We start from the raw sequence: 17812 nt of genomic DNA on the forward strand, positions 1-17812 counted from the left end.
CGCAGCCCAGAGGGGCAGCGGCACGGGCAGCGTGTGGCCTGGCCCAGACCGAGTGCTTCCTCTCGGCTTCCCCGTGCATCATGCTGGGGTCCCCGGCCTGGGGGCGGAGATGAGGCTGGACGGGTGGGGGGGTGGGGGGGTCAGTGGTGCTCCCCTGGGGCTGGAGCAGGGAGGCTGACCCCCCAATGCTTGTTACCCTTTGTGAGCTCCAGCTGGCGCCCGGCCATAGCGGTGGCTGGGAAGCAGAGCAGGGCGGTGTCCGCGCTGTGGCCACGCTCACGCTCACGGGAGAAAGTGGGAGGAGTGAGGCGAGAGGCGGGAAGAGAGCCCTGGAGGGCAGCGTGGTCCCCGTCGGCCGGGAGAGGGGCGGGCGGGGTGGGCCCTGAGCAGCGGAGGAGGGCGGGGCAGCCGAGCCCTGCGGGCACAGCCCGGGCACAGGCCCGAGGCCCAACCCGCCCAGGGCACCGCCACAGCGGCACTCAAGCTGACTTCCTGGGGGCACTTGGAGGAGGCATCTAGGCAGGCCTTGTGGAATCAGCGCAACGAAAGCCCGGGAGGTATGAAAGGAATGGGTGTGAAGGTCACACGTAGATGTGCCCAGAGCCCACCTGGGGACCGGTGACAGGTGACAGGGAGCAAAAAGAGCAGCAGAATCTTGGCTGAGGATCCGGAGACCGGGGCCGAGGGGCAGGCTGGCAGGGTGCTCCTGGGTGAGGAAGGGGGGCCGACGTCCAGCCTCCCACCAGCCAGAGGCGGTGGCCCGAGTCCCAGAGGCCAAGGCGGCGGCTGCTCCCTCCCCTTCCAGTGGCCAATGCAGGTCAGACAGCCAAGGAGGGAGCCTCAGGAGGGCCCGGGAGAGGCGGGTCCTTGGGGACGGCCTTCCTCCTGCCACTCTCCCCCACCCCCGGCTCAGGAGGGAGGGAGGCCCTCGGAGAACTGCACGCACAGCCGTGGGGCTGGGAATGGCAGGATATTTTAAGCAGCACATGGGGAATTCGGCGTTGCCCTGGAGACGGGGCGGCTGCAGGCATGGGTGGCCGAGGCACATCTGTGCTCAGCAAGGGGCCTGCACGGGGGCGAAGGGGACCTCGCCGCGGCGGGGGTCGAAGTGCAAAGACGGAAGCAGCCAGGGCTGCCCCCTGGGGTGGGCGGCTTTATGAGCCCCTGCCCTGCTCCATGAGGGCACCCACAGCCCCGGGGGTCCTGGAGTCCTTGTGCCAGCCCTTGCCAGACGTGACAAGTGGCTGTGCAGAGGGCGGGGTGCGATGCCGCCTCCTCACCTCCCTTGCCCTGGACACATGCTCCTTGTGATGTGGCCTCAGGCTCTGCAGCCCTACAATTTGTCTGGCCCTGGCCATTCCCCTGCCTCAGTCACTGGGGTGGCCTTCACCTCCGTCACATGGTAGCTGCCGCCTCGGCAGGGCGCCAGAGAGATGCCGGGCCCAGGCCTGGCCCGGTCTGAGGCTTAGGGGTCAGGACCTCGCTGGCAGAGGAGCGGACGAGGCCTGTGCCCGGGACAGGGGGCCTCTGAGCCCCCCGCCGGCAGTCACGTTCAGGCCGAGTGTGCCGGGTGGTGGCCGAGGTGGGCAGGAAATCTGTTCACCCGTCCCGGGACAGTGACTGAGTGACCCCCACAGCGAGGACACCGGTAACCGGGCCGCACAGTGGCCTCACGAAGATGTCACCCCACCCCGACCCGGGAGCCCGTGAACGGGGGCGCGTCTGAAAAAGAGACTTTGTGGATGTGACTAAATTCAGGGTCCTGAGGGGAGGACGCCCAGGGTGACCCAGGTGGGCCCTGATCTGTGGCAGCCGTCCTCGTCGGAGACAGAGGACAGGACAGGGACACACACGCACAGTGAGGAGGCCGTGTGACGACAGGGCCCGTGGAGACGGGGCTCGGAGGAATGCAGCCACCAGCCCGGGGACGCCTGGAGCCCCGGGAGCTGGAGGAGGCAGGAAGGACCCTCCGCAGCTGCCGAGGCCGAGATGTTTGCCCTTCAGAGCGGGGAGGGCAAACGTGTCTGGTTTTTAAGCCGCCCCGCGGGGCATCCCCGGTCACGCAGCCCCAGCACGCCGACACCGCGGGCCGGTCCGTTCACAAGGTCCACTCGGAGCACTTCCCAGGCAGGCGGAACCCTGGATGGCCGCCATGCCCAGGGGCACGCCCGCCACGGAGCCCGCGGTGCAGACAAAGACCCGGGGCCCTGGGGGTTCCAGGGCCAAGGACACGCCCCTTGAGGAAGGACACGCAGAGTGTGACTCTGAGCCGTGCCCGTGGGCGAGGCGTGTGCTTGGCACAGGGACTCACACCGGACCCTACGCTGGAGGACTCACACCCTCACGCTGGTCGGCAGGCGTGTCGGGGACAGAGCGACCTCCGAGGGGCGGAGCCTTCCTTCCCAGACCACACCCCCGGGGCACGGCTACTCTGGGTGGGGGCACGTGCTGGGACTGGCAGGGAGAGGGGCTCCGAGTGGCCCCCACACCCCTGACAAGGGCGGGCCAGCTCGGACCGGCGCCACCAACACACAGGGCCGTGGGAATTCCCCAGAGACCCCCCTCAAACACCGCTTTGTGCCAACGGGCCCCAGGGGGGCCCATGCGGGGCGGCACCCCCCCTCCCGGCCGGCGCTGCGGTGCCCAGTCCAGGAAGGTGTGGCCGCGCCCACCCGCACCCTCTGACACTGTGAACACGTTCGGGGCACTGACGGTTCTAGAACATGGGCTCCATGGGGCCAGTTTTCCCGCACGCAGGTGCCGAGCGGGCCTCCGCAGTGACAGAGGTTGGCACGTCAATGAGAAACGAAATGCACTTGTGAGTGGGGCCCCACGGTGGGCGTGCACGGCACAGCGTGTGTGGTGGCCCCACGGCGAGCGGAGTGCCCGGCCCTCCTCCAGGGCACGGAGGCGGTGGGCTCAGGCCTGTGCCTGCCACATGCCAGGGCGAAGTCCTGGGAGGGCGGCACGGCGCCACCTGCTGGGACGGGACGCCGAGGCCCAGAGAGGGGACTGACCTGCCCAAGGTCACGCAGCCGCCCAGCGAGGAAGCCCCTGCTGGTGCTGGGCTGACACCCCACCCAGAGCCGCGGCCGGGCTCCCTTCCGCATGGAACGGCCAGTCGGGGGGCGGGGGACCCTTGGGAGCCAGCCGGCCCGGGTCCCCGGCTGGAGGAGCACCTGCATCTGAGCGGGAAGTTCTTGTTCCGGACTTCCCACGGGGGTGGGGAGGGGCGGGGGCAGGTGGGCTGGTCTCCCTCTCCACCCCCCACCCAGAAGAGCTGGATCTTCGTGCAAAATAAAACCGTGAGCTCCTACGGGAGCCTGAGATTCCCTGGAATAAGGAATAAAGGTCAAGAGCAGTGAGTGTCGGAACTCAATTCTAGGATTCTGGAAGCCACCGGGGAGACCGGGGTCCCCCGCACCCCGATTCCTGGCGCTCACGGAGAGTGGGAGCCTAGGGGAAGGGAACCCTCTGGAAGCGTCTCCCACGAGCGTCTGGAGAGAGGTAACTGCGGACTTTGGTGGAGGCTCACCCCGGGAGCCCCCGGAGTCTGAAACCCCTCCCCCTGCTCGGTGCCGGTCCGTTCAGGCCCAAACCCGCCCTCCTGTTTCAACAGACCAGGGGCCGCGGGGGGCCAGCTGCAGGGCCTCGCCCTCCCGTCTCCACAGCATGGGGCTGCTCGGGGCCCCGCCGGCCCTGGCCGCACGCACCACCTGTAGACTGTGTTGGGGACAGTGGGGACGACGGACTGGCCAGGGTCCACTCGCTCGCTGTTCTCTGGAGGGACGCGGAAGGTTACAGGGGAAGCAGCAAGGTGACCAGTGCTACCCCTGAAGCTCGCACCGCTGCAGGGGGCTCCACAATCCGTGAATGGCCCACCAGCCGGCCCATCCCCCTACCCCCTCCGAGGACTCTGCTGCCCCCTGGTGGTGATCCAGGACCCAGGCGACGTGGAAGGAGGTTACTGGGCTGCACTTTCTGAGGTGGGGAAGGGCCCTGTGGCCTGACGGGGGGCCAGGAGGACGCCCCACGGTGCCCAGACGCCCCTCGGGGTTCCTGTGAGCCAGGCTGTTGGGTTTCTCCAGCCGAGGCCTTGGCTTCTCTGCCGCCTCGGTTTTGACACCCAGGGTGGGATGCGCCGGACATTGCTTGCTGGCTAGGGACTCGGTGCGGCGGGCGTGGCCGCGTCCACTCCCGGCGGGACCTGACCGAGCCATGGCTGGGCCTCAGGACGTGTGCACTCGGGGTCAGGCAAATCCCAGACGGGCCTCTGGACACTCTCTCTCCCTTCTGCCCGCGTTCCAGAGAACGTGGGCGTCTGTCCACAACAAGGGCTTCTCTCTCCATTGGCTCGTCCCCCCGGGGAGAAACTGCTGTCACAGGGGTCCCGAAGAGGCTGGCCCGAGCTGAGCTGTCCCCAAAGTCACATGCCAAAGCCCCAATCCCAGCACCTCAGGAGGTGACAGTACCTGGAGACTGGATCTGTAAAGAGGGGACTCAGGTTCCACGAGGTCAGCAGAGGGGCCCTACTCCCCTGCGACCCGTGTCACGAGAAGGGGAAGTTCGGACACACGGAGAGACACAGCAGGGAGGAAGGTGCACTGAGGGACAACCGTGTGGGGACACGGGCAGAAGACGGCTGTCTGCACACCAGAGAGAGGGGCCCCGGGGCAGCCAGCCCTGCCCACACCTGGGTCCCGGACTCTCAGCCTCCAGGACAGGGACAGTGAGGGTCGGTGGCATTTAGCTACAGCAGCTGGGGCTGACTTGGGGCCCCACTCACCTCCAGCCGGTGATTCCGATAAAGCCACTCGTGCCAGGAGCCCATTTGTTCGGCTTTATTCTAAGCTATTAGCGTGACGGCTTATCTGCACACCCCACGGAGCAGTCACCGTGTGAGCATCCTTCACGCTTTCTGCCCGCCTTCCAAAGCAGCATGATCACCCCCGCATGTCGACAGGAACCTGGACGCAGGGGCCCCGGCTCTGCAGAGCCAGGCCTGTGACATCAGAGGCTCTGGTGTCCCCACCCCGCCGCTGGTCCCCAGCACCCACGCAGAGCCCCCGTTCCACCCCGGCCCCGCTGGTGGGGATGCCAAGCGCCGCAGACACCATGGGGACGGGCACAGAGGCTCCTGGAGAAACCGCAACGAAGACCAGCTTATGGCGCGCCACCCCACCGCGGGGGTGCACTCTGGGAACTGCGACCGGGGTCTCGAAGAGACAGCCGCAGCCCCTGTTCACCTCTGCAGACAGGTGAGCGCTGGGGACAGGTGAGCGCTGGGGACAGGTGAGGAAGGGGTGTGTGCCCGCCCGCAGGGAGGTGACTCGGCCTCAGGGAGCAGGGAGTCCCGCCACCTGCGAGAACTCGGTGTGCGTGGCCAGCAGGACTTGGGGGACACAGGGCAGAGAGAGGAGCACCGGGTGGCGTCACTCACACGCGTGGGGCCCAAGCATAAAGTCGAACCCACAGAAGCAACGTAGATGCCACGCCGTGGCCAGGTCCTGGGGCGGGGCGTGTGGGGGGGGAGTGCACGAGAGGCCGCCGACCTTCAGCGCAAGGGGAGTGAGGTGGGGGGGCCAGCACACCGCCCGGTGCCCGCAGTCACCACTGAAGGTGCCGAGAGAGAGGAGGGGGAGGGGGGCCTGGGACCCCGAGCCCAGGAATCGCCCTGCCCGGCCGGCCACCCACTGGCTTTGTCTTCCCGAGTCCCAGAGGCCCCTGCGTGACAGACGGGCGGGCCTGCACGGGAGACTCTTGGCAGCACCGACCCGCTTTGGCTCGAAAGGATGCAGACTCGGAGCGGTCCAGCCACGGCCGCCGGCGAGGAGGAGCGAAGGGGAGGAAGGACGCTGGCTCGTGGCCACTCTGCGCCGGGAGAGGGCGGACGGGGCGCGTGGAGGCCCCCGCACAGGCGCGAGCACAGGGAAAGGCCGGCACGGGCTGGGGCGGGAAGTGAGCTCATGTGGCGTGTGGCGTGTGCGTGTGCGTGTGCTGTGTGAGCCCCATGCTCCGGGTCCCGGGACGCCGGGCGCCCGAGATGCCCCAGGGGCTTCAGGTCCATTTTGCCCGGATGTGCACGCGTGGCCAAGGAGCTGGTCAGGGCGGAAAGGGAGCTGGAACCTGGGGAAGAGCTGAGGAGGCGGAGGACCGGGGTGCCCCTCAGGCAGCGTGCAGGTGGGGGCGCGTCTCGGAGTGACAGATGACAGCACCGGCCGGGGGAGCAAGCTCGGGGACCGGGCCTGCAGCATGCCGGTGGAAGGTGCTATGGGCAGCACCCACACGCTCAGGGGCACACACATGTGTACACACAGAACACGGGCACCCAGGTGGATAGCACAGGAGCCGGCAGCGCACAGGTGCACACGGTAACTGCCGGTGAAGAGGAGGGGAGGTGGAGAGCCCTAGGCAGACCCCCGGCGGTGAACGTGACCCGGAGGCCGCCTTGCCCGGACGCCCACGTTACGGTCAGGAAAACCCCAGGTTTTCCGAGGTCACGTGAGAAGGCTCTGAGCCCTGGGCTCCCAGCTCGGGGCCCAGCCCACCCCTGGCATGGCCTGGAGGCTCCGACCTCAAGCACGCCAAGCCGCTCCTGGACACCTCCCACCAGCTGACACAGCCCTGCTCAGAGAAGCAAGGGGACACCCCAGCAATGGCAGCCGTGCCCCGGAGAGACATCCCCCGAGGCCCCGCAGGTCCTCCGGCTGCTGCTGAAGCAGGTCCCCACTGATACGACCCTTGAAACACCAGGTCCTCCGGGTGAGCGGGAGCTGAGCCAGGGCAAGCACCTGTCCAGCAGAGGACGGCTGCCCCGGCCCTGCCCCCCAGCCACAGGTGGCCTGTTGCTCCCTGGGACTGCCCAGGGGAGTGTGGGGGGCAGGCGGGAGGAGACACGGCCTGGGGTCTGAGGGGCTGGTGCCCAGGGGGGGTCCGCGGGCCCCTGGCCCATCCGTCCCTCCTCGCAGACCCCACGGAGACCTGTGGGGAGAGTGCCCTGGGCTGCCAGCGCGGTTCCCGCAGAGAAACCAGCCAGCCTTCCCGGACACCCGGCCCCAGCGTGCCACCTTCCAACCGCGAGATGCCGGCAGGTCGGACGGAGGGGGCGGTTCACGGCGTCTGCGTGTCAGCGTGAAGCGCTTCTGCCCGCGTAGGCGCTGCGTTATCTCTGCGTTACACGGCAGCCTGCTTCGGCGGCACACGGGGGCACCGTGGACGTGCCGCCCGCACGCAGGGGAGGCAGGCGGCTCCCTCCCCAGCCCCCGGCGGTCGGCGTGGACGTGGGGAAAAACCGGAGACGGGTCCCAATGAAAACCCAGCCCAGGGGCGTCCCGCTCTCGGGGGACAACGTTCAGAAGACCCACGACGGCTGGAAGGAAGGGTGGTCATGCTGCACGACCGGTTCCCGGCACATGCAGACGTCATACATGCGACACGTGTGTGGGCAGGGCCTGACTGTCCGCCCGAGGCGGTAAACATTGCCGTTAGGGGCCCTGTGCCGATTCCAGCACGTCGCCAGCCCAGGGCCTCCACACAAGTCCCTTTCAACGAGAACGTAAAATATTCTAACAACGGAAACACCAGAAGACGACAGGGTGCAGCGACAACCCCCAGAAAACAAGAGACAAACGTACTAACCGTCACATTAAATCTAAGTAGTGTCCACATCACATAAAAGGGACCGTCAGAACGGATTTTCCCACAGCCGCCCAGTGACGGGCAGGTCAAAAGGAGGGCGGGAAAAGATCCGGCCACCAACGCGGACGGCCAGGAGTAAGCAGGGACATCGGTGAGTGACACAGAGGTCCATCCACGGCCTCGAGCGAGCAAGTGGCCAGCTGGCCCCAGAGGCGGTGGACAAGCCGTCGCATCTGCTCTCGGTCATTGGTGCCACTAGCCCGGAACACACTGTCGTGTCAGAGGACAGGCCCCAAACGACCCAGCACTCCCAACACCCCGGCGGACAAGGGCACGGCGCACACTGTGTGCACACAGCACACAGTCAGAAGCTCGCCATGCCACGGATGACGCGGCAGCAGTAACGCCGGTCCCCACCCGCCTGGGCCAGGCACCACTGGGCTGACCGCTTTGCGCTTTGAAAACCAGCCCATCGTAACCCCTGGCTGGGGCATGTGCTACGACCCCCCCCCCCCCCAGTTTAACGAGTGAGGAAACCGAGGCACAGAGAGGCCACGTAACGGGCCCATGTAACATCTGGTGAGGCTGGGGTTTGGGCGCAAGCCCTGGGCCTCCGCCAGCCCCTCGCCCACGCTGACCATCGGAGGTGAAAACCCAGGGTCAGTTACGCCTGCGGGGCGAGGCCCTCCGGTGCCCACTGCCCCGGAGGAAAGCCTGCCTGCAGCCTCCTGCGTGGGGTCGCCCAGCCCCCCATGGGCGCCCGTGAGGATGAGTGTGTGCGGGGGGCTGCCCTGAGCCCCCTCCTCCCTGAACTCGGTGGCTCTCCGTCCACCCGCGGGCCTCCTGGGCGCACTGGAAGGCCCCGGGCGGAGCAGCAGGTGGCTCTCCCGGTGGGTCCCAGCCCCGACCTGGCCCTGCTCGGACTGTGGACATGGCAAACTCGTCCCTGGCTCCCCCCACCCCCTCGTCAGAGGAAGTGGCCTCCCGTCTGTGGAGCAGGACTGGGTGGGCATTTGCATCCTGCCCAGGCGCCCCCTCCTAGGCTCCTGTGCCCAGCGGCTGCCACCTAGTGGCTGAGGCAGGCATCGCAGGCCGGGACCCTTCTGAAAGGACAGGGGTCCTCTGAGTTTAGGGCTTCCCGACGGGGCCCAGGCAGACGCTGGAGGGGGTTGTAATGGGACGGCTTCTGCACGGAAGTGCTGGTCTAGTCCGCTGGGGGTGGTCCTTCTGACCCCAGCTGACTTGGCTGGGGCCGCAGGCCTGTGTGACCCGGGGAAAGCGGCCCAGCCCCTCTGAGCTCAGGCCTGCCAGGCACTACCTCAGGGAGGGGGGCTGAGATCGTCGGAACCACGGCCTCCCTGGGCCTCCCTGGGCCGTCCTGGGCCCACGGGCATGCCCCTTGCATGCAGAGAAGAGAGTCAAACCTGCTCAATGTGGGGCCTCCCATCTCCCCACGCCCAGGGGTCAGCAGGACCACCGACACGCAGGTGCTCCTGGGCACCTGGGACTCTGCATTCCTAACAAGCACCAGGGGGCCACTCTGATGCAGCTGCTCTGTGGGCCACACTCCGGGTAGCATGTCCTTCCTGGGGGTCAAGGTTCTCGGGCTCCAGCTGCAGCCACATCCCACACCCCCAGATCCCCGCACCCACAGAGGGCTCCAGAGAACACGGAGCTCCTGGCTCCCGGGCGGGGCCCGAGCACCTGCATTCCTGACAAGTTCCCAGGTGACGCCGCTGCTAGCTTGGGCAACATGTCTGGGGGACCCCTGCCCCCACTCAGGCCGGCTCACTCGGAATCCAGGGCGGGTGTCGGAGAGCCCCCACCCCCGGGGGATTCTGAGACCCCCGCCTGCCCCCCCGCCTCCTCCGCCCAGTCTGCCTACCCCGGTCTCACGACGTTTCCGCTGTCTCAGCAGACGGAACAGGGCAGAACCCCAACGCAGCGGACCTACGCCGCCGGGCTGACCACACGCCCGCTGCAGCCCCGAGAACGTGGCCTGGAGTGGTGCTGCCTCGCCGGGGTGTGGTCCCCAGCGGGAGCCAGCGGTGCCGCGGGCGTCCTCGCCATCGGGGCCCCGGGCGAGCCGAGCGCCGCAGGTCCAGGCAGTCACGTCGGAGGACGGTTTGTTGTGACTGTGTGACAGAGGTCACGGCTGCTGAGCTGAGGGCCACCGAGGGGTCTGTGCTGGGCTTTGGGGGATGAGCCAGGCGTCCAGGTGGGGGGGTGCACCCCCTGGGGGACCACCCCCGAATCGCCCCACATCTGTCCAGGCGCGGTCCCTGTACCATCAGGCATGGGGGGTCCACCGTGGAGCCCCTGGCGCTGGTCCATGGGCCAAACAAGCAGTGCAGGGTAAGGCTTTTCCTGGGCGCCTCTCGTCCGGGAGGCCTGGGACCCTGTGTCCACGGAGGGCAGGTGCTCTGGGTCCTGCAGGTCGGCCACTCACGCCCCTGGCAAGGGCAGCTGAGATGACCCGGGCCCTCCGCAGCGGCTGCTGGAAACGAGAGCCCTCGTTTTGCCCAGAAGGAGGAAGAAAGGTCGGTTGGACAGACAGATGGTGGCCTTGTTTGAGGAGCGCAGAAGGAGCTGGGAGGAACGGAGCATCTTCTTGAAGTCACGGCCAGAAGGGAGGCCCCGGGACGGCCACCTGGAACCACCAGGAGGCCCAGGGAGGCTGCGTGCCCCTGGGGAACGAGAGGCCACTCCGGGGTCAGACGCCAGGCCCTGGGCACATCCCACCCCAGCCCCCTAGCCCCCCTGCACTGCTCAGCAGGGAGCCAGAGCTCTGGCCCAAGCCCCGCCCCCGCTGCTTGCTGGCTGTGTGACCTGGAGCCAGTCACTCAGCCTCTCTGAGCCACCTCTCTTCACACCAACAAGAGAGAGAACCAGAGACCTTCGAGGGCGGGTCCAAGCTACAATCAATCGTGCACCGTCTGGCCAGCACCTACTCCGCGCGGCGGCCGCAGGAGCCTTGCAATCGCCGAGTCGCCTACTCCTCCCCCAGGCAGGGTTGGGCCAGCAGACTGCAGTTGACCACACGGCACAGGAGGGGAAACCGAGGCACGGAAGGTCGGGAGAGAGTGAAAGGGCTGGTAAAGAGCCCAGTGGCTGGGTGAGGGGATGCTGGTTACGTGCCCACCCAGGTCCTGGCACAGGCGGCGGAAGTCAGGTGTTCCAGACTCCGAGCCCCTCCCAGCACCCGGGGGCCACGCAGGCCCGGCCCAGCTCACACAGTGTGAGGACGCCCGTCCCGCCCTCAGCCCTGCGCCCCAGAGGTCAGCCACAGGGGGGCGGTGGTGGTGAAGGCCTTTGGGTCAGCATGGTCCATGGGACCGGCGCCCACAGCCTGGTGCCATTCCTCAGGCCTCAGCCAAGTTGAGTTTGATCTTTATCCTTTGTAACCAAGAGGCCTCACAGGTACAAGGGGTAACACTCCTCGCTGGCTCAGCTTGGACCTGGTATGAGTTCTGGGAGCTCGGAAGGGGAACAGTGCTCCGAGGGGGTGCTGGAACCCCGGCCAGGGACCCCAGGGTGGCCGGTATATACTGCACAGTTACACCTAATTGTGTGTAGACAATCAATGTCCTTGGGCAAGTCCTGTCCACTCCAAAGTTGTCATACATTTTGGTTTCTTCCTCCAAGCATCCTAAACCTTCACTCAGATGACGTCTTACAGCTTACATGCTGAGCTGCTCTGGCTGAGCTGTGAAGGCAGGAGGAAGGTTGTTCAGATGGGTGGGCACTATGGAGACACGACGGAGGCTGTTCCTTAGGACACACTGTGATGACGTGGCCAGCTGCCTACCCCCACATCTGCTGTCAACTTTAAACAGCAGGTTTCTGGAATAAAGCCTCTCAGCCTCCCTAGAGATTCTTGTTATGGCCAATAATCCATAGTTGGAAACACCATGGACACTTTGCATGTCCTTACAATGCGTGCGGTTTGCTTTTTCCTGAACTGGAATGCAGATGTGATGGGTGGAATCAAAGCAGCCACCTCGAGTCATGAGGCAGCCTGTGAAGAATGGCGGAACAGAAAGAATGGCAATGTCTAGGTCCCCATGAGCCAGAAGCCCCTACCCCAGCTCTGGACTTCCTCCCTCTGTTTTCTTTAATATGACAGAAACAAACCTCTATCCCACGTATGCCATGGCTCTTTTGTATTTTTCCTATCACATGCTGCTGAACCGAATCTCAGCTAATGCAGGTGTTGTGGAGAAAAAAAGCAACGCATCTAGGACGCTCCGGCTGAGGGCGAGTGATGGCAAAGGGGAGGCCGGTATCGTCTTCCTTCAGGAGAGAAGCGGATATCTGCGTGTTCACACGCACTTGAAAGCAGTCTGTCTATTAGGGTTTTGCAGCAAGGCTCTGTGAAGACGCTAGCTTCCGGCCCGGAGCAGCCTCTCTCTCTCTCTGAGCTGGGTTCCCACCGATGGCTGGATGCAGTGGCGGGGCAGCCTTCTGCGCGGTGCTCGGGAGCCCCGGGCACGCCGCCCTCGCTCTCGGGGGGCCGCTCCTCCCCGGTGAAGGAGACCTGCGGTTTTCTTGTTGTTCCATAACAACTGCACTTTGTCGCTCTAATTTTAGCGGCAATGTTTTTGTTCCAATCAGCGATCATTTTGGAAAGCCAGACTGCTGAAGGAGCGCTTGGCACGCAGAGTGACAAGCAATTTTTAAACAGCAGAAGAGGGGTGATGATTTTTAACCATGCGGAATTCTAAATCTGTTTCGAGACGGTTAACGCTCATTAGGGAGTAATGAGCTGTCTTAAGTCCGACTCCATCCCACTGGCTCCAGCGAGGCAGGCCTACTGTGTGCCAGGCCTACTGCATGCTGGGCCAGGTCATGGGGAGCCCAGTCAGGGGAGGGGGACACAAGGCAGGGACGGGCCCGCTCAGCCCCGCCCCGCCCCAGCCTCCAGACCTGCCAGGGCAGTACAGGGCCAGGAGCCCAGCTGGGCCACAGACACAGGCGGGTCTCCGAGGGGCTCCCCTTCCTCCGTCAGCGTCGGACCTCAGGGCACCAGGCTGAGCACCCAGCAAATCAAGGTGCTGCCAGGGTGCCCGCAGCAGGGACAGAGCTGCCGCCTCTGACCTCCCCCACACTGCGTCACGGCAGGCGGCCGAGTGCCTCGGACACCCGGGGCTCGCCCCACGGGGCACGGGTCAGGTGGAGGGGCATCCCTTCTCCTTCCCCAGCTGTGACGCAGGGATGGCTCTGCCCCCTGCCATCCAGGGGCGGCCCCTCGGGGTTTGCCAGTCACGGGCAGGGGGAGGAGGACACGTGAGAGGCACAGCACCCCGGCCCCGAGACTGGAGAACGCATCAGCTCCAGGTGACAGAACCCCAGGCCTCTGCTCCTGGCGGGAGGAGGGTGGCCCTGATTCCCTCGCAGCCCCGCTGGTGACACCGCCGCCCGCCCGGCGCTGCTCAGACGTGTCCCCGTTTGGATGATGAACGACACTCGCGTCCCGGCAGCGAGACTCCTTCGAGGACTGTCCGAGAGCGAAGCCGGCGCTCCGGGAACAAGAACTAGGTCAGGTCGCCACCGGGAACTGTGTCTGCACCAGCTCGCGGGACAGAGCACAGCCCCGTGCCGCGTGGGGGCCGCGCACTCCCCGGGGCTGACGCTGGGCGCACGCACTGCACACGCACTGCACACGCCCCACACCCGGGCACACGCGGGGCCCCTCCAGCCCCCTCGAGAGTCCATGAAATGACACATGTGCACACGTGTGTCTGCATGCATGTGCACACACAACCACACCGGTGCGTGCAAAGCACACGTGCACGTGTGTGCGACTCCCGTGCTGCTGCGGTGCGGCTCGTGACCGCACAAGCGCTCCGAGTGCCAGGGGGAGACGCGCCAGCACCTCGGGCCCTGCAGGCGCAGCAGGCTGGGTGCCTGCAGCTGGAGTGGGCTCCTCCTCCTCCTCCCCTTCCTCCGTCTCCGTCTCCACACCGACTCGGGCTGTGGGGCGATGGCAGCTGGGCGGCACGACCCGGGCCTCCCCTGCTGGGCCGGTGCGTGGCGGGGCGTGGGGGGTGGGGGGTGGAGATGGACCCTCCTCAGCCAGGTATCGGGGTCAGACCAAGCCTCCATTGCGGGCCGAGAGCAGGTTCCAGTCTCCACTCCGGGACACCGGGTGTGCGACTCAGGGCCGGACCACCGCCCCTCCTCTCCCGGGGAGCCCTCCTGGGAAACAGAGCCAGCCCGACCCTGTCTACCCCAACAGAAAGTCGGCAGTGTGCACCCAGGCTCAGGACGGCCACCGGGCGACCCTGCTCTCCGAGGAGCCCGTTGACCTGCCCGGCAGGACCTCTCTGAGCCCATGGGTCAGGGTCGGGCGCCTGCAGGTCGGTGTCCAGCGTAAAGGTCGCTGCAGGCCCGGGTGACCGAGGAGACCCCTCTGGACTGGTTTATACTGTCCTCTTTCTACCTCCCTGCACTGGCCCATTCCCTACGGGGCCAGACTCGACGCGCACAGCCACACGGCGGTTTACAAAGCACAGGGTCAGCGCCGCTCCGAAGACGGCGCGCGAGGAGCCGGGGAGCACAGGAAAGGCTCCCAGGGAAACGCAGACGGCACCACCCCCGCCCGCCGGGACGGGAGGAGGTGGGGAAAGCGGAACTTTCTGCACTGCCGGCGGGGCGTCCGACGGTGCAGCCGCCGCCACCGGGGGAACAGGCGGGCGGGTCCTCCACGGGCTGAACAGCGAGCGGCCACGGGACTCAGCATCTCCCCCCCACCCCCCGAGGGTATCTGTCCCCAAACTGAACACGGGCGTTCGAACAAAAGCTCGTAGGCACACAGGTGGCCCCTCAGGTGGCAAGGGCCGACAGCTAGTGTCCCTCCCGTGAGCAGGTCTGTGCCAGCCTGCTCTGTTCCAGCAGCCTTCCATGACGGATGCCCCCAGCCCCCAGCGGCCCCGATGCAGACCCCACCCCCCCGCCCCCACCACTCGGCCGGCCCCCAGGGCAGGAGCCCGAGGCTCACACTGGTGGAGCAGCGTGTCCACGGCCACAGAGCAGGGTGTCCTCCAAGCCCCACTCCAGGCCGGTGACCTCGCAAGGAGTCCAGTGTCGGCGTGTCCCTTGGCCTGGGGCTACGGGCCCGCTCTCCTGAGCAGCGGCCAGGCCCCGCGGCTGACCCAGGGGCCCCCGAATGCCGGAGGGGCAGCGTGCAGCCTGCTCGGGCTGCAGGACAGTGACTGCTCTAGACTCAGATGACAGAATGCCCCCCCGCCCCGGGAGGGGACCCCGGCAGGAAGGACAGAAGGGAAGGCGTCCGCAGGAGCATGTCAGGTTGTGGCCCCACCTCTTCACCCCAGTTACAGACTGAACCGTGTCCCCCAGATCCACAGGCTAAAGCTGCAGCCCCCAGTGTGGCTGCTTGCAGGGGGGCCTTGAGGGGGGTAATGAGGGTTCAGTGGGGTCATAGGGTGGGGCCTTTCCTGTAGGGTTGGCGTCTTTGTAAAAAGGGACAGGCCACAGGAGGACATAGGGAGAGGACAGCCGTCCACTGCCCACCCCGGACCTGGGACCCACAGCCTCCTGAACTGTTGCTTGCCCTCGGGGCTGTCACATTTGCCCTGGGGGCCCTGCCAGACCACCGTGACACTCTCTCCTGTCCACAGCCACCGCCTGGTGCAGGAGTGAGGCCTCCCCCACGCCCGAGTCTGAGCCCCGGCACCTCCATCCGCGCAGAACCCAGGGCCGGAGCGTGGGCTGCGCAGGGTGACTTCCCGACAGACAGAGCTGCACGTGCTGTAGCGGCAGGAGGGTCCGTGGGGAAGCAGGGCAGGGCCGGCCCCAGCATCCCAGGTTGCCGTGGTAACCAGGGCTGACCATCCCCCCCTCCCCCCTGGCTGGGAGGGGTGGGAGGGGAGGGCCTGGGTCCCAGAGCGTCACCACCAAGGACTGGACCCTCCTGAGGGCCCCCACGGAACTCTAGTTTGGGGGCGAGCCCGAGCGTGGACAGCAGCACCTGACACACACAGCAGCTGCTTGGAGACCAGGGCGGGCACTCAGGCGGCGAGGCTGCGAGCGCATTTTATTTTTAATAAAATGGCGTAGAAGACGGGAGGGGGGCGGGTGGGGGCTCTGCCCCGGGCGTTGGACAAAAGCGCCATCCCTCGAGGCCGGGACAAGGTGTCCTTTGTTGGGGGACAGCCAGTCACTCCTCCCGAGGCCGGCCCTTTGGCGGCCGATTAATATTTCAGATTGCAACCGTGCTCACGGCACCGCTGGCCTGTATTTTTAAATGTCCTAAAGATAACAGGAAAACAAGCTATTTCGGTCCAACCACGCCTGTGGTGACGTCTCCCAGAGGTTTGTGCCCACCGTGACTAACGGGACTTGGGTTCAGGAGCGGGACTCGGCCAGCCCCTGCCCCGAAGGCGCCGCCCAGAGCTGCCCAGGAATGGGGCTGACGGCCCTCCCCCCGCCACTTCCCTGACTCTCAAGGGAGGGCTCTGGGCTGGGCGAAAGCAGGCCTGCTCTGCTGGCCTCCCTGCTGAAGGGACACCCGCAGCCGCTGTCCCCTTTCCTCTGCTGGCCATGGCACCCCACTGTCCTAGGCAGGCCGTTCCCCCCGGCACCCGGACCCGGCCAGCCACACTTCCTAGGCACACGCATTCCTCAGCCACAGCGACTGGTTCTGGGTGGGTCTGGGCGTGACTCCAGGCAACTGGGTCGGGACCCACCCTGGGCGTTTGCTAAGCAGGCAGGAACGAGCTGCTCTCTCTCTCCTGCACTTGGACCTCGGACACTAGAAGCCCAGCTGAGGGACCACCGAGAGGGGAACTGCCCAGAGAATAAAGCTGTCACGGGGGGACCAGCGCCTGGAGATGGAGAGAAAGCGCCCTGGGGAAACGACACACCTGGATCCAGCTATACCTGAAGCCAGTATTCTGGCCTCTTTAATTACGCAAGCTGATCAATTCCCTTTTGGGGGCCAGGAGTGCTGCAGGGAGCCTGGAGGTTTTGTCACCTCCAGTGAAAAGAATGACAAAGACCAGGACAGCCCCTGAGCTGGGGGGAGCACAGAGAGGCCCTGGGCCAGGGGTGCAGAGCAGGTTTCTGTGAACTAAGGGCTAACTGTCACCCGCCCCCCCACGCCATGCTTCCCTTCTCTGGGCAGTGTCTGCGCTGGGTCCCTGCCCGAGGGCTCCAGACCCAGAGGTCCCTGGAGTTGGGTGACCCAGATTCCCACCCCGGGCCAGCACCTCCAGAAAAGCAGAGGACACTCCTGCCACGACCACAGGTCTCTCCTGGGGGCTGGGCAACAGCGGGGTGCCCACGTTCCCACTAGGAGAGGAGTGAGGACCCCGGAACCCTGCCGCGACAGCCCCAGGCCAAGAGGACCCGAGGGACAGAGGGCCCCACCCCCGAAAGGATGACCCGGAGCCCCACCCACGGCCCAGACGCACGCGTGGGTGTTGGGAGAGGCCAGGACAGAGCCCGACACACGCACGATGCCACTTACGACGGGTTCAAATGGGCAGAACCCAACCGCCCAGCCCGGGGGACACGGCAGGTTAGGGGGGGATGGCGACCGGCGATGGGAGAAGGGGCACACGGGGACTTGGGGTGCCGGTTACACGGGGCGGGGGGCTGTTTCACAACCACTCACTGAGGGACATGTGGACGGGGCGGGAATGTTTCTGTATGTTCATGGTGCTTTTCGCAAACAAACAAAAACACAGCACTCCCATGAGCACCGCACTGAACTGTCCCCTCCACGCGGCAGACGGGAAGCGGACGCAGCGAAGTCAGAGGCCGGTCACGGGTCACGGAGTGAGGAGCCTGACCACGAGAAGTCGCCCCGGACGCCCGCCTCTTGGTGCCCACCTGTGGCATCCAGGGGACGCGACTGGGCCTGGACGACGGGAACGGAGAGCCAGCGCCCTCCCAGGGAGCAGGGTCCCTGCACACACCTGCCCGGCGCCCGCACAGGGGGACGCCGCAGCGCCACCAGCCACGGCGGGCGTGGCCGCTCCCCACGCGTGGCCTGAGCTGGGGCGCCACCGAAGCCAGCGGAGGGGCACGCGGACCAGGCTCTGCCTTCTGAGACTCTCAAGAGATTTTGACTCAGTCTCTCGGCAACCAGTGTTAAAACGGTCTTCCGCAAGGCTCCGCGGCGACTCCCAGGGCCCCGGGTCGGTTTTGC

At 66.4% G+C, this 17812-nt stretch overlaps 1 protein-coding gene across 3 annotated transcripts in view; it reads right to left on the reverse strand.

Annotated features, from left to right (window-relative positions):
• Positions 1 to 17812, reverse strand: part of SHANK2 (SH3 and multiple ankyrin repeat domains 2) — a 293436-nt gene that overhangs the window by 154794 nt on the left and 120830 nt on the right. The window lies entirely within an intron of this gene.

Source organism: Phyllostomus discolor, chromosome 6 (assembly GCF_004126475.2).
Source record: "Phyllostomus discolor isolate MPI-MPIP mPhyDis1 chromosome 6, mPhyDis1.pri.v3, whole genome shotgun sequence".
Lineage (NCBI taxonomy): Eukaryota > Metazoa > Chordata > Mammalia > Chiroptera > Phyllostomidae > Phyllostomus > Phyllostomus discolor.